At 47.9% G+C, this 16,810-nt stretch overlaps 1 non-coding gene and 3 pseudogenes across 1 annotated transcript; all 4 read left to right on the top strand.

The window, feature by feature from the left end:
* Positions 1-8,393: 8,393 nt before the first annotated feature.
* On the top strand, positions 8,394-8,569 carry LOC134543679 (U2 spliceosomal RNA; annotated as a pseudogene).
* Positions 8,570-9,225: 656 nt separating this feature from the next.
* On the top strand, positions 9,226-9,390 carry LOC134543692 (U2 spliceosomal RNA; annotated as a pseudogene).
* A 410-nt stretch (positions 9,391-9,800) lies between these two features.
* On the top strand, positions 9,801-9,993 carry LOC134543678 (U2 spliceosomal RNA). The gene has a single exon (XR_010077160.1). It is a non-coding gene; the product is annotated as a U2 spliceosomal RNA (small nuclear RNA).
* A 656-nt stretch (positions 9,994-10,649) lies between these two features.
* LOC134543691 (U2 spliceosomal RNA) lies at positions 10,650-10,814 on the top strand (annotated as a pseudogene).
* The last annotated feature ends 5,996 nt before the right edge of the window (positions 10,815-16,810 follow it).

Raw genomic sequence — 16,810 nt, 5'->3', positions numbered from 1 at the left:
GCGCATGACTCTGCGGGGCTATGGTTTCGCTGTGAGATTTGTAGGCCGCACGAAGAGATCCGGTCCCTGAGGGCAGCAAGGCTGCATTTTGAGACGGTGCACCCGGGCCGGGGCATCGAGCCGGCGCTGCCGGAGGCGGATGGTACGGACTCGGATCTCGCGTCTGATGATGAGGAGGAGGATGAGAGGGTTGCCGTTCGGGAGATGGTGTCCTTGGTGCGTGACCCGGGTGAGCCGGGGTGCCTGCGCGTGCCGGTGCCACTACCGGCCGAGTTGACGTGCATCCTCTGTGGGACGCATGGCTTCGGGCTGAGGATCCGGGGGCGGTATTCAGCATGGTCGGACATGTGGAAGCACATGAAGCGACACCACCCAGAGGTGACTGCGGTGGAGTTCCGCTGCAGGTTCTGTGCTTCCGCATTTTCGGGCGCTGGATATCCGCTGAGGGTGGCTCAGAACCACGTTGCCAACGTCCACAGAGCTGAGGTGCGGAGACTCGCGGCACGCCAGGCGCGAGAGGCAGGCCTGGGCGCGCCAGCACGGACTCCACCTGCTCGTGTGGCCCGGCGGGAGGCACGGCGCTCCTCAGATGAAGACGCTGATGATCCGCAGCCCCGGCCGTTGCCGCCGCGGCTGCCGTCTCCGGTGCCTGGTCCCTCCCACCGTCTCTCTCCGCCTGCACGAGAGGAAGGCCAGGAGACATGTGTTGTTTTGCCCCCCAGGAAGAAGAGACGGACATCACCTGGACCCGTCACGCCGGCGCGCGACGATGCAACGGGGAGGGAGGCTTTGTTTCTGTGCCGCAGGAAGAAGCTGTCACTGTCGCTCCGCACGACACCCCTCCCTGGATCACCGGCACCCAAAGGGACTCCGGCACCTGCGCTCCCGCAGGTGACCACCAACGAGGAGGAGGCGGCCCAGCTTCTGTCCAGAATGCTGCCGCTGCACCCGAGGCCATCACCAGGCCCGGCGTGCCGTCCCTCCTATACCGAACGGGAGGATGTCCCAGCGCCGGCGCCGGAGCAGGAGTGCATCGGAGTAGAGGAGGAGAGAGGAGAGGGTCTGCCACCCAGGGACTGGCAGACCGGAGATGCCCCCAGTATGTCTCCTGGGGGAAGCACACCTGAGCAGCGGACTGCACCGGAGTTGCACGTGGTGCCAGCCCACCTCATCAGGTTCCCACTCCTGCACTCGGAGGGAGGAACCCAAACTGATCCAGACCATGATGAGGAGCTGCCAGGAAGATGTGAGATGGGGACGCAGACGGAGGATGACGTCGCCCCAGAGCAGGAGGCTGCCGACGCGGCGGTGCAGGCGGAGGTGCCGGCGCCGGTGGAGCCAACTGTGGGCGTGGTCGGGGGGAGGGTGCGGCCTCCCCCGGCCGCGCGGGAGCTGTCTGGTCCTGGCGTGGGGCTGCCCACCCAGAATGCCCGGGAGGTACGAGAGGAGGTCCCCCGGGCGCGTCACGGCCAGCAGCCCAGGGAGAACCGCCACCAGGTCCGAGGACGCCCAGCAGAGGCGGCAGACCACCAGTCCGCCTCGGAAGACGAAGGAGAAGACGGCGAACCCGAGGTCCGGCCCAGCCAAGTCCAGCTGGAGTGGATGGCTCGGATCTCGGCAGCCGAGGAAGACTGGGAATCCCTGGAGCACGTCTGCGACGAGTACACGGAGTTTGTCGTCGCCCTCAAGGTACGAGAAGAAGAGGGGGGCGCGGCACGTGCTCCAGGGGGTGGCGAAGGAGCGAGGGGTGGCCGGAGAGGGCCCGGCAACCCCGCCCGCCAGCGCAGGCGGCGGCCGGCATTTGCATTTGACGGGGAGGCCGCCGCCAAGATCCAGAAATTGTACAGGGCCAACCCCAAGAAGGCGATGCAGGAGATCCTGGAAACAGAGTCTCCCTATTGCCGGATTGCGGGAGCCCGCCTGCAGGACCACTTCACAGAGACATTCTCAGACCATGGCTACGAAGTGGGTCCCACGCCTGCAGGTTGCGCACTGGCACACGATGATCCGACAGAGGAGGAAGTGGACGAGCTGGCCAGACCATTCACCACCAGGGAGGTCGCGAAGAAGCTCGCCCGCACCAAGAACACGGCACCTGGGCAGGATGGCATCAGGTACAATTTGTTGAAGAGGGCTGACCCAGGTTGCCACGTGCTTGCGGCCCTCTACACCGCAGTGCACGCCCACAATCGTGTCCCCGGATCGTGGAAGAGGTCCAACACGGTCCTCATCTACAAGGATGGCGACAAGGACGTCCCAGACAACTGGCGTCCGATTGCGCTCAGCACCACCATTTCCAAGCTGTTCCTGTCGGTGGTCGCTGCCCGCCTGGGCGCGTGGGCTGCCCGGACGGGGCGCATCTCCAAGCAGCAGAAGGGCTTCATGGAGTACGAGGGCTGCTTGGAGCACAACTTTGTCCTGCAGTCCATCCTGGATGACTGCAGGGCGAAGAAACGCGAGGTCGCCATCGCCTGGCTGGATCTCGCCAACGCGTTCGGGTCCATCCCGCACGCGTACATCCAGCACTCGCTCACAGAGATGAGGGTACCCGAGACGCTGCGTGCCCTCATCGCGGACCTGTACCACGGCGGGACGACACGGGTCCGTTCCGAGGATGGCTTCACGGAGGAGATCCCGATCCGTGCTGGCGTCCGTCAGGGCTGTCCCCTCAGCCCCATTCTCTTCAACCTCAGCATGGAGGCAGTGCTGAGGACGGCCGCCAGAAGGGAGGAAGAGTTGGGCTACTCTGTCCTCGAGCACCACCACGCCATCCTCGCCTACGCAGATGACATCGTCCTCATCGGGCGGGACCCCGAGAGCCTGCAGACCCTGCTGGATGGGGTCAACGAGGCCGGTAACTGGGCCGGCTTGCGCTTCAAGCCCAGAAAATGCGCATCACTTCACATAGACTGCAGGACCGGTCGCCGGGTGATGCGCCAGCCTGGAGCGCAACCTGGGGTGCAACCCACCGTGATGCAGGTTGCCGGGGTCCCGATCGCCGCACTCGCTGAGGGCGACACGTATCGTCACCTGGGTGTTCCGACAGGTTACCGGAATGCCCAGTCGCCCGAGCAAGAAGTGGAAGCCATGGGGGCAGATCTCGACAAGATCCACGCCAGTCTCCTCGCCCCCTGGCAGAAGATCAACGCAGTCTCGACATTCCTCCAGTCGAGGCTGCAATTCATCTTGAGGGGAGGCCGCGTCAGGAAAGCTGTGGTGACGCGGTTCGACAAGAAGATGAAGAAGTACTGCAAGGAGTGGATGCACCTCCCCTTGCGTGCCACTCCGCTCATCGTCCACGCCCCAACGCATGAGGGGGGAGCTGGTCTCCTCCCACTCGCAGACATGTGTGACTTGGCCACGGTCACGCATGGCTACAGGCTCCTGACGTGCAAGGACCCTGACGTAAAAGACTTGGCGTGGGCCAGCTTGTTCCAGACAACAAAGCAGAAGCTGGGCAAGCAGGAAATTTCGAAAGATGACATGGTGGGGTTCCTCAACGGGGAGACCGAGGGCGAGTTCAACCGTGATGGTGGCGCCCTGGGGAACCACTGGACCTTCACACGAAGTGCAGGAAGGCGCCTCAAGAAGAGCACAGGAACGAAATGGCGCTGGAGTGAGGAGCTCCAGGAGGTCCAGATGGAAATCCCCGCACCTGAAAGTGCCGCGGGCCGCATCCTGGTCGGTCCCGGGGCACGCTCCCAAGTCTACCGGCGTCTGGCCACGGCCCGGCGCCAGGAGTACAGAAGGAGACTCGTGGCCCTTCCAGATCAGGGGAAGGCCATGGAACCGGTCTCCCGGAACCCCGCCAGCTCCCACTTCCTCCGGGATGGCAAGTTTACTCGCTTCGCAGAATGGCGCTTCATTCACAGGGCACGTCTCAACGTGGTGCCCCTGAATGGAGCTCTGCGAGGACCAGCGAGGAACAAGATGTGCCGGCGGTGTCTTCACCCCAACGAGACGCTGCCGCACGTCCTCAACCACTGCGGCCGCCACTCCGCCGCCTGGCAGCACCGCCACAACTCGGTGCTGCACAGGCTGGCCGCTGCCATCCCGAGGGACCCGGGCGTGGAGGTGCGGGTGAACCGTGCCGTGCCCCACACCGGGTCCTTGCTCCGTCCTGACCTGGTGGTCGTGGACGAGCCCAGGAAGAAGATCTCCATAGTGGATGTCGCGGTCCCGTTCGAGAACCGGAGCCAGGCTTTGGATCTCGTGCGGACCACAAAGACGACGAAATACCAGGGGTTGGCAGACACACTGACTGCGCAGGGCTACACAGTTTTCAACGAGGCCCTCGTTGTCGGGTCCCTCGGATCCTGGGACCCGTGCAACGACTACGTCCTCCAGCAGTTACGTGTCCGCTGGAGGTACGCACGGAAGATGCGGCACCTCATGGTGTCTGACGTCATCAGGTGGTCCCGTGACATCTACACCGAGCACGTCACGGGCCACCGTCAGTACCAGGTGGAGGCGCCGCCTGCCAACCCGCAACCAGTCCCAGACCAGGCCCCCGCAGTCCGGGGTCGTGGCCGTGGGAGAGGACAAGGTGGTCGTCGACCAAGGGGCAGACCAGGACCACAACCATGATGTGGGCCCCGGGCGCTGGAGCCGCGGTGCCCGCAACACCGTGGTTCGTGCCCCAACAATCGGCCACTCGGCGCCGCACCGCTGGGGGCACCAGCCCCCCACCGTTGGACCACCGGTGGAAGGGGGGGACCTGAGAGCCCCCCCGACGAAAACAGAAGTGCTGCCGGAGCGCACCAGCGCTCCACCGTTGGACCACCGGTGGAAGGGGAGGGACGCAGGTGCCCTCCCCGCTGAACACAGAAGTAGATGGCCATGGAGGCACCAGCCTCCCACCGTTGGATCACCGGTGGAAGGGGGGGACTTGTGAGCCCCTCTGCAGAAAACTGAAGCAGAGGCCCGAGTGCCCCAGCACTCCGCCGCGGGATCAGCGTGGGAGCAGGGTGCCTGTCCGGGCCCTGTCGTGTGCCAATGTGTGTTTGTGTGCGGACGTCTAAGTGTTGGACCGATAATGTTGTGGTTGGACCCCTAGGTTAGTGTACGAGGACACTTTTGCCCCCCACCCATTTAGTAAATGTCAAATCATGCCTCTATTCTATCATTGCTTGCACTTCCAACATCCATACTTAAACAATAATATCTACCGACTACACACCACAGTTAAATTTGCCACTGTAGCAGCTACTACTTCCACAATAGTCATGCACCATTAATAGCCACCCCACTACAACACAACACCTAACTTACAATTAAAATAGAGCCACACACATTTAATAACAATAATTTTCCCATGACCTTGTAAACTTAATAGCACATCTGCCTCCACTATCATAAACTACAATAAAAAAAAATATAATAAAAACAAATGCAACACCAGTCACCTAATATAATGCACTCCCCATAGAGCCACATGTATTCAATAACTTAATAGTTCCCTGACATTGAAAACTTTCCTAACATTCCTGGCTCCACCGCCATAACGTACAAATAAAAATAACAGCAACAACAGTCACCTAAAATAAATCACTCCTCGGTTTAATAATAACAAACTTCTTCTAATACCATATATACAAACCACTAGTCAAAATAGCACACTTTTAACCTCTAACTTATTAATTAAAATGCCACACAATAACCCAAGCACTTGTAACTCTTAGTAAACATCACCACAAAACTAATTACACATGTATGACCCGCCTTACTCTCAATATTGTTAAACTCACCTAAACCCACCCGTCGTAACATCACTCCCCAGTTTAATGATTTCTTTTCTCCCATCCCCAATAATAACAATTAACCTGAATCTCCCCCTCTCAACACACCTCAATCTGCCTCTGCTTCTAAAATAGTCATGCATCATTTAATAGCCACCTCACCACAACACAACACCTAATTCACAATTAAAATAGAGCCATATACATTTAATAACAATAATTCCTCCCTGACCAAGAACACCTGCCTTACACTGCCATAAAATACAAGTATAAAACAACAGCAACACATGGCACCTAAATAAATCACCCCTCGGTTTAATAATTTCAAACTTTTCTAATCCTATATACAAAAACCACTAGTAAAATAGCACACTTTTAACTTCTGACTTACTAAATCAAATGCCACATAATATCCCAAACACTTGTAACAAATAGTAAACACTACCACACAACTAAATACATTTGAACATCCTACCTAACACTCAATACAGTAAAATTCACCTAAACCACCCATCGTAGCATCACTTTCAAAACTAATGACTTTCTCCTCTCCCCAATAATAACAATAACATTCAACACAAAACAACCCCTTTCAATAAACTGCACTCTGATTTTCCCTGGTAAACAATATTATCTAAGTAGTCTAAAACAATAATTTCTTTTAATTTGTTATTATTTGTTTATTTCTGAACAGCTTGCCCCCTCCATCTGAGATATTTTAAGTTTGTGGGTGTTAGACACCTTGTGTAGTTTATTAAAACTTATGTATTCTCCAATGATGTTACTTAAGTTTTGCAGGTGTTAGACACCTTGTTTTCCATCAATACTCTGCACAATGTCTAATATTTAAAAGTTTTCAGCCCAGAGCTTCACTCCACATATAACATCATTACTTGAAATATCTTAAGTTTGCAGGTGTTAGACACCTTGAATAACGCTTCGTGCGAGCTCTTCTAGCAAAAAGTTAATTTTTTATTTTTTTTCTCTACCCCCTAATAATTTCAATAATTTTCTTTTTCAGTGCTATGTATGTTTCTCTTTTCTCTTACAGGTTTGATCATTATTTAAGTTTGTGAGGGTTAGACCCTTTGTATAATTTTTATTTCTCTGCTGTGTATCTTCATTCATTTCCTTTCCCAAGTGTAACATGAAGTATTTAAGGCATGCTTAGATTTGCAAAGTTGAAGGCCAGTGCCAAAGTCTGTTCTCAACCTTAACTTCTACTTCTCAACAGCAATAACTGAATGCTTGTTTACAAGATTTATCCTTGCATTGGCTACTATGCCAATTTAACATCTAGCATCTGTGGTAGGAAGGCCCCCAAGTGTGTGTGCGGGACTGACCTGAGGTGACTGGGTAATAAGGGTCTGTCATGAGCAGGCCTTTAGTGACCATAAGGCTGCCACCCTTTTTACTTTCAATTTATCTGGTGCTTGTTCTTTGTAATAATGCATGGCCACAACAACTGGCACTTCTACATTAATGTTTAAATTCACTCCCCTAATTATCATAAATCTTAAAGAGGCGTGGGAAATACACCCCTGCCCAGGCCTGGTCTTGCACACAATAGGGATTGTGCACAAACTGTAGGCCAGCATTCAGAACCTAATTACAGTCAGGTTAACCACTAGGCTCCCGCCCTCATCGTGTCACTCCTCGGAGTGGTGAGGTGGGAGTGGGGGGGGGGGGGGCCACGGCGTATAGGGCCGTACCCTGGCTGGGGCAGCACCGCGTCGTGGCTTGTAGGGACTTCAATACCTTCTGGAAACATGTTTGGTTGGTCTCTCTGAGGCCGGTCAAATGTGCATGTCCTAATAGCTTGTTAGGAGAGCAGTATGGAGGCACTGTGATGTAGAGGGTGGGGGGCAGCCATAGCTGGGTTTCTTTGGGGCAGGCAGCCTGCCCACTAAAATTAAAATATCTTAAGTAACTTCAGGAGGGGCTACTCCCCAGGGTAAACTTAGTTATGGTAAAAGTGCATATGTGTGTTTAATTATTTAAGGACCGCGGGGAGCTAGGCTCCTTGTTCGATGAATATTTTATATCTTAAGAGGGTTTTTGTTTTTTTTTTCTTGCAACAGACTAGTTCTGTTTTAACATAACTTCTTTTAGTCTAGTTAGTGACTTGCGGGGACTAGTTCCCCTTTTAACGTAACTTCCTACCTCCCGCCTTTAAGGGAGGGAACCGGCCCCAGGGGCACGGTGGGTTTAGTTTCACTTTAATTCTCCCATAATCTTTGGTTTCTCCGGGCGCTAGGTGCCCCTTTTTCCATTTCCTAATATGTGTTTTTAATATTGTAAAGGGTTTTGAGATATTGCTAATAAATTGCTTTCATATCTGTTCTTATCAGCTTAATGGTGTGACAACTGTTATGCTGGGGGAACAGAATGCACAGAATTTTTCGACCATATGGTTGTGGGAGGGCCTGGTCCCGCCTTCACAATCACTGGCCCCCCGAGTACGTCGGTGGCTTGGCTTCAGTGGTGGAGGTTGGGACCAGGGTGGCACCCACAGTCATATGGGAGAGAGATTCTGCTACACTTTGCCTTAGCAAGCATTTTTTGTGACGGATTTGCAGGTTTGCACCCCCGACCAGTTCGGGGGAGTTGTATTGTCTCCTGCTGGCCACTGCCTAGTGCATGCCAGCAGCGAACATTGCTTAGGCAACCTAAAAAATCTGTTCTTATCAGCTTAATATCTGATACGTCCTGCATCGCAGGACCAGAATATTAAACTGATTTTTGGAACAGGGCGGAGTGCTAGGGGCTTGCCCCACCTCCGCCGCGGGTTGGCCCGGTATTGCAGTACCACCGGGATCGGCCCACCACAAAATGTAATAAACTTTAAGTTTGTTTTAAATGTAATAAACATTGTTACCAACTTGTAAGAATGGATGATAGTGAAAAATTGATTGTTGTAATGTAATGTGCCCAAGTGCAGAGACAATACAGAAAAGTCGTGTGTACATTCAACAAATGAAGAGGAAGAGAAAGCTGATCCAGTAGGTGCTGCCAGGGGCGGCCGAACAGGAACTACAAGGATGCCCAAGGGACGAACTTGGAATGCGAGAACATGTAGGAACTTAGCAATTTTGTGTGCAGAATAATAGGAATTAATTATTTTATTTTATCATACAATGTAGTGCTTGTTGTGAATGTTTAATAAATTTAGCTGTGTGAGAAAAAATTCAATATAATTAACAATTAGGCAGTGTTAAATGATAATAATGATGATGTATTGAAAATGTATTTTGTCATGTCGATGCGTGAGTTTATGTAAGTGTGTGGTTAAGGCTTGTTGTGAAACCTTTTATTACTATTATTGTTATTCATTACTCATGTTAATATTTGTATGAATTGTATTGACTTTTTTTTATCTGTTGAACTACATGTGTTTGGTTAATGGAGTTTTACAATGTGCAATATTAATTTTGATGTGTATTTTAAGGGATGTTTCTCGGCCTTTCGGCTAAGATCAGAGTGTAGTATCGCTTCTCGGCCTTTTGGCTAAGATCGAAGTGTAGTATCTGCGATTCTTCTACACTTTGTCTTGGCAGCATTTTTTGTGACGGATTGCCCCCGGACCTGGTCCGGGGAGTGCGATTGACCCTGCTGGCCACTGCCTAGTGCATGCCAGCATGGGGGCACATTGCTTAGGCAACGTTAAATATCTGTTTAGATAAAATTATATTGACAATTAAAATGTAATGTATAAAGTCAACTCTCCCATGAGAATCATTCTTGCCTTATTGAAACTGCAGTTAATCTAAGGGACCAGCTTGTGCTGCAGCAAGTGGAAAGTACGGTAATTGTAAGAGCGTTGTTATGGATATACCAAGTTTTTTGTTTATTGCTGGTGAATAGTGATTCATTTGGATTGTAATACCTCGTGTCACTGTATTGAAGATATTATCAATGTACAGACCATGCTTGTGCATGTGTGGTGTAGAGTATGACGGCTCGTCGAAAGTGTACAGTCGTTTATGGAAGTCAGTAGACCTTGTTATAGCATTTGATTTAGTAATAGGGAGCCCATATAGCTCCTGGTTCATTAGGATTGTTATCGCTTCTCGGCCTTTTGGCTAAGATCAAAGTGTAGTATCTGTTCTTATCAGCTTAATATCTGATACGTCCTGCATCGCAGGACCAGAATATTAAACTGATTTTTGGAACAGGGCGGAGTGCTAGGGGCTTGCCCCACCTCCGCCGCGGGTTGGCCCGGTATTGCAGTACCACCGGGATCGGCCCACCACAAAATGTAATAAACTTTAAGTTTGTTTTAAATGTAATAAACATTGTTACCAACTTGTAAGAATGGATGATAGTGAAAAATTGATTGTTGTAATGTAATGTGCCCAAGTGCAGAGACAATACAGAAAAGTCGTGTGTACATTCAACAAATGAAGAGGAAGAGAAAGCTGATCCAGTAGGTGCTGCCAGGGGCGGCCGAACAGGAACTACAAGGATGCCCAAGGGACGAACTTGGAATGCGAGAACATGTAGGAACTTAGCAATTTTGTGTGCAGAATAATAGGAATTAATTATTTTATTTTATCATACAATGTAGTGCTTGTTGTGAATGTTTAATAAATTTAGCTGTGTGAGAAAAAATTCAATATAATTAACAATTAGGCAGTGTTAAATGATAATAATGATGATGTATTGAAAATGTATTTTGTCATGTCGATGCGTGAGTTTATGTAAGTGTGTGGTTAAGGCTTGTTGTGAAACCTTTTATTACTATTATTGTTATTCATTACTCATGTTAATATTTGTATGAATTGTATTGACTTTTTTTTATCTGTTGAACTACATGTGTTTGGTTAATGGAGTTTTACAATGTGCAATATTAATTTTGATGTGTATTTTAAGGGATGTTTCTCGGCCTTTCGGCTAAGATCAGAGTGTAGTATCGCTTCTCGGCCTTTTGGCTAAGATCGAAGTGTAGTATCTGCGATTCTTCTACACTTTGTCTTGGCAGCATTTTTTGTGACGGATTGCCCCCGGACCTGGTCCGGGGAGTGCGATTGACCCTGCTGGCCACTGCCTAGTGCATGCCAGCATGGGGGCACATTGCTTAGGCAACGTTAAATATCTGTTTAGATAAAATTATATTGACAATTAAAATGTAATGTATAAAGTCAACTCTCCCATGAGAATCATTCTTGCCTTATTGAAACTGCAGTTAATCTAAGGGACCAGCTTGTGCTGCAGCAAGTGGAAAGTACGGTAATTGTAAGAGCGTTGTTATGGATATACCAAGTTTTTTGTTTATTGCTGGTGAATAGTGATTCATTTGGATTGTAATACCTCGTGTCACTGTATTGAAGATATTATCAATGTACAGACCATGCTTGTGCATGTGTGGTGTAGAGTATGACGGCTCGTCGAAAGTGTACAGTCGTTTATGGAAGTCAGTAGACCTTGTTATAGCATTTGATTTAGTAATAGGGAGCCCATATAGCTCCTGGTTCATTAGGATTGTTATCGCTTCTCGGCCTTTTGGCTAAGATCAAAGTGGATGTCGCGGTCCCGTTCGAGAACCGGAGCCAGGCTTTGGATCTCGTGCGGACCACAAAGACGACGAAATACCAGGGGTTGGCAGACACACTGACTGCGCAGGGCTACACAGTTTTCAACGAGGCCCTCGTTGTCGGGTCCCTCGGATCCTGGGACCCGTGCAACGACTACGTCCTCCAGCAGTTACGTGTCCGCTGGAGGTACGCACGGAAGATGCGGCACCTCATGGTGTCTGACGTCATCAGGTGGTCCCGTGACATCTACACCGAGCACGTCACGGGCCACCGTCAGTACCAGGTGGAGGCGCCGCCTGCCAACCCGCAACCAGTCCCAGACCAGGCCCCCGCAGTCCGGGGTCGTGGCCGTGGGAGAGGACAAGGTGGTCGTCGACCAAGGGGCAGACCAGGACCACAACCATGATGTGGGCCCCGGGCGCTGGAGCCGCGGTGCCCGCAACACCGTGGTTCGTGCCCCAACAATCGGCCACTCGGCGCCGCACCGCTGGGGGCACCAGCCCCCCACCGTTGGACCACCGGTGGAAGGGGGGGACCTGAGAGCCCCCCCGACGAAAACAGAAGTGCTGCCGGAGCGCACCAGCGCTCCACCGTTGGACCACCGGTGGAAGGGGAGGGACGCAGGTGCCCTCCCCGCTGAACACAGAAGTAGATGGCCATGGAGGCACCAGCCTCCCACCGTTGGATCACCGGTGGAAGGGGGGGACTTGTGAGCCCCTCTGCAGAAAACTGAAGCAGAGGCCCGAGTGCCCCAGCACTCCGCCGCGGGATCAGCGTGGGAGCAGGGTGCCTGTCCGGGCCCTGTCGTGTGCCAATGTGTGTTTGTGTGCGGACGTCTAAGTGTTGGACCGATAATGTTGTGGTTGGACCCCTAGATTTAGTTGACGAGGACGCTTTTGCCCCCCACCCTACCAGGAAGTATCAATCATGCCTGAATGCCATCATTGTTCACACTTGCAATCTCCACCACGCAATAATAATATCTACCTATTTTACACCACAGTTAAATTTGCCACTGTTCCTGCTTCCACAATAGTCATGCACCATTAATAGCCACCCCAGCACAACACCACACCTAACTCACAATTAAAATAGAGCCACACACGTTTAATAACAATAATTTCCCTATGAATTTGTAAACTTAATAGCACATATGCAGCCACTGCCATAAAAAAGAAATAAAACACCAGTCACCTAATATAATGCACTCCCCATAGAGCCACATGCGGTCACTAACTATAATTCCCCCTGACATTGTAAACTTTCCTAACATTTTTGTCTCCAGCACAATAACGTACAATTAATATAACAGCAACAACAGACACCTAAAATAAATCACTCCTCGGTTTAATAATAACAAACTTCTTCTAATACCATATATACAAACCACTAGTCAAAATAGCACACTTTCAACCTCTAACTTATTAATTAAAATGCCACACAATAACCCAAGCACTTGTAACTCTTAGTAAACATCACCACAAAACTAATTACACATGTATGACCCGCCTTACTCTCAATATTGTTAAACTCACCTAAACCCACCCGTCGTAACATCACTCCCCAGTTTAATGATTTATTTTCTCCCATCCCCAATAATAACAATTAACCTGAATCTCCCCCTCTCAACACACTTCAATCTGCCTCTGCTTCTAAAATAGTCATGCATCATTAGCAGCCACCTCACCACAACTCAACACCTAAATCACAATTAAAATAGAGCCATATGCATTTAATTACAATAATTCCCCCCTGACCTAGTGCACCTGCTTAACACTGCCATAAAACACAAATATAAAACAACAGCATCACCAGACACCTAAATAAATCACCCCTCAGTTCAATAATTTCAAACTTCTTCTAATCCCATATACAAAAACCACTAGTAAAATAGCACACTTTTAACCTCTGACTTACTAAATCAAATGCCAAATAATATCCCAAACACTTGTAACAAATAGTAAACACTACCACACAACTAATTACATTTGAACATCCTACCTAACACACAATACAGTAAAATTCACCTAAACCACCCATCGTAGCATCACTTTCAAAACTAATGACTTTCTCCTCTCCCCAATAATAAAAACAACATTCAACCTAAAACAACCCCTTTCAAGAAACTGCAATCTAATTTTCCCTGGTAAACAATACTATCTAAATAGTCTAAAACAATCATTTCTTTTAAATTGTTATTATTTGTTACTTCTGAACAGCTTGCCCCCTCCATCTGAGATATTTTAAGTTTGTGGGTGTTAGACACCTTGTGTAGTTTATTAAAACTTATGTATTCTACAATGATGTTACTTAAGGTTTGCAGGTGTTAGACACCTTGTTTTCCATCAATACTCTGCACAATGTCTAATATTTAAAAGTTTTCAGCCCAGAGCTTCACTCCACATATAACATCATTACTTGAAATATCTTAAGTTTGCAGGTGTTAGACACCTTGTATAACGCTTCGTGCGAGCTCTTCTAGCAAAAATTTAATTTTTTTATTTTTTTATTTTTCATTAATTTTCTTTTTCAGTGCTATGTATGTTTCTCTTTTCTCTTACAGGTTTGATCATTATTTAAGTTTGTGAGGGTTAGACCCTCTGTATAATTTTTATTTCTCTGCTGTGTATCTTCATTCATTTCCTTTCCCAAGTGTAACATGAAGTATTTAAGGCATGCTTAGATTTGCAAAGTTGAAGGCCAGTGCCAAAGTCTGTTCTCAACCTTAACTTCTACTTCTCAACAGCAATAACTGAATGCTTGTTTACAAGATTTATCCTTGCATTGGCTACTATGCCAATTTAACATCTAGCATCTGTGGTAGGAAGGCCCCCAAGTGTGTGTGCGGGACTGACCTGAGGTGACTGGGTGGTAAGGGTCTGTCATGAGCAGGCCTTTAGTGCCCCTAAGGCTGCCACCCTTTTTACTTTCAATTTATCTGGTGCTTGTTCTTTGTAATAATGCATGGCCACAACAACTGGCACTTCTACATTAATGTTTAAATTCACTCCCCTAACTATCATAAATCTTAAAGAGGAGTGGGAAATACACCCCTGCCCAGGCCTGGTCTTGCACACAACAGGGATTGTGCACAAACTGTAGGCCAGCATTCAGAACCTAATTACAGTCAGGTTAACCATTAGGCTCCCGCCCTCATCGTGTCATTCCTCGGAGTGATGCGGTGGGGGCGGGGGGGCCACGGCGTATAGGGCCGTACCCTGGCTGGGGCGGCACCGCGTCGTGGCTTGTAGGGACTTCAATACCTTCTGGTGTCCATGTTTGGTTGGTCTCTCTGAGGCCGGCCAAGTGTGCATGCCCTAATAGCTTGTTAGGAGAGCAGTATGGAGGCACTGTGATGTAGAGGGTGGGGGGCAGCCATAGCTGGGTTTCTTTGGGGCAGGCAGCCTGCCCATTAAACTAAAATATCTTAAGTAACTTCAGGAGGGGCTACTCCCCGGAGTAAATTTAGTTGTGGTAAAAGTGCATATGTGTGTTTAATTATTTAAGGACCGCGGGGAGCTAGGCTCCTTGTTCGTGAATATTTTATATCTTAAGAGGGTTTTTGTTTTCTTTTCTTGCAACAGACTAGTTCTGTTTTAACGTAACTTCTTTCTTTTAGTCTAGTTAGTGACTTGCGGGGACTAGTTCCCCTTTTAACGTAACTTCTTACCTCCCGCCTTTGAGGGAGGGAACCGGCCCCAGGGGCACGGTGGGATTAGTTTCACTTTAATTCTCCCATAATCTTTGGTTTTCCGGGCGCTAGGTGCCCCTTTTTCCATTTCCTAATATGTGTTTTTAATATTGTAAAGGGTTTTGAGATATTGCTAATAAATAGCTTTCAAATCTGTTCTTATCAGCTTAATGATCTAGCCCCGAGAAGTGATTAGTTAAATAACTGTGCTCAAGAAAAGATCGTCGCAGAGGTGTTCGTGCTGTATTCACTCCGGCACGAAACGACCATACTTCCAGCAGTTCCGAGGATGGATCGACTGCTGCTGCGCCTAGGGAGGACATGGGGAACTACATGGAGATAAGGTAGGTGGTAGTCTGGCACTTGTGTTTTGTTTTTAAGTAAGTTCTTGTGGCCATCTTGTTTATTTACTTGTTTTCTTTCTGCAAGCTTTCGGCCATCTTGCATTAATTATTTGAATTTCTATTTGTCTGGCCATTTGTTGTTTGTTTATTTGAATTAAATTCGTTAATCGCGGCCATCTTTTATTGCAAACATTTAAAGTTTAACTGTTACATTTAATTTGTTAATATCTGCATAGCTTTTTGTACCTGTTAAAGTAAAGTAACTACCTATCTCGCCTTTAATTTTCCAAGTGCCAAACTATCACCTAGTAATTCCTGCAACTCAGTGTTTTGTTATGTAAGCCCCATTTCAGGTTCCCGACTGTAACTTGCATTCGTGACTCGTAGCTTTTACTGTTCACCCAAAATAATTTTGTTTATTTAAATTCTTTTTCAGTAATACATTTTTCCGAATAATATTTAGTTGCTTTTCATATATATATTAAATTAGAGTCAATCTTTTTACTGCAGTTCCTATATTTAAATAACCACATTTAATTAATACCTGTACTTGATCTTGCTGTTTAACATTTAACTTCTACCCACAGTCTCGCCCTTGTGTTTGAATTTTTTAGCTCGGGCAAATACCACATTTAATTTTTCCTCAATTTAACTAATACCTTCAAGGCGAGTCGCGTAACTACAGTCGAAGATCGTCGCCCCTAAAGGCCTTTGGAACCCCTTCCCAAGTGTATCTTGTTTTTCTTGAGCCTGTGTAATTGTTTTTGTCCTGTCTCCTGACTGTGTGTGTTCAATGGCCGACAGTCCCTTGTGAATAATCTGTGTGCATCCTATAGTTTCTGTTAAGTTTTTGCCTGTCTCTCAATTTTCCCATATTAATAATTCAATTGTTCAACATTTAAAGTAATTTCTGTATTTATTTTGGCTTAAATTCACTTTGCTCGCGATAATTATATTGCCTTGTGCCCAGGCATATCTAGTGTAATCGTGTTTAATTCTGATTTGAATTCATAACTAGGGGCAGTAAATAATTCCATATTCAGAGATTTAATTTTTCCCATTAATAGTTTCAGTGTATTTTGTCTGCTTAACTTTAAATTCAGTTTTTCGCGACCTCGTGGTTGAGTTATTTAGCGAGGTCGGTCGCCATTTTTCAACTTCCTTCTTCTTCACAGATGCTTCGCATGTGACTTCCTGTTCGTGTCCATGGATATGCACACCAGGGGTTGAGTGTTGTGTTTGTCTTGTGTTTATTGTAATTGTTCAGTGACTTGTTTTTGTGCTTGAATCCGCCATATTGCTTTCTTTCGAATTAGCTAAAATAAATTAAAGTACTATTTATTTCTATATTTACCTTGCTGATTAAATACGCCATATTGTTTTCAGAGTAACTATTAATTGGTAATTAAAGTAATACTTATTGAATATATCTATCTATTATTATTATAATATTTATTTAATTAATTGAATATTCCTTAATTTTCTTGCAGATTTAATATATTT

This window comes from Bacillus rossius, unplaced genomic scaffold, assembly GCF_032445375.1.
Source record: "Bacillus rossius redtenbacheri isolate Brsri unplaced genomic scaffold, Brsri_v3 Brsri_v3_scf171, whole genome shotgun sequence".
Taxonomy (NCBI): domain Eukaryota; kingdom Metazoa; phylum Arthropoda; class Insecta; order Phasmatodea; family Bacillidae; genus Bacillus; species Bacillus rossius.
Note: the sequence above shows the minus strand (reverse complement) of the source record. Positions and strands in the feature narration are given on the sequence as shown.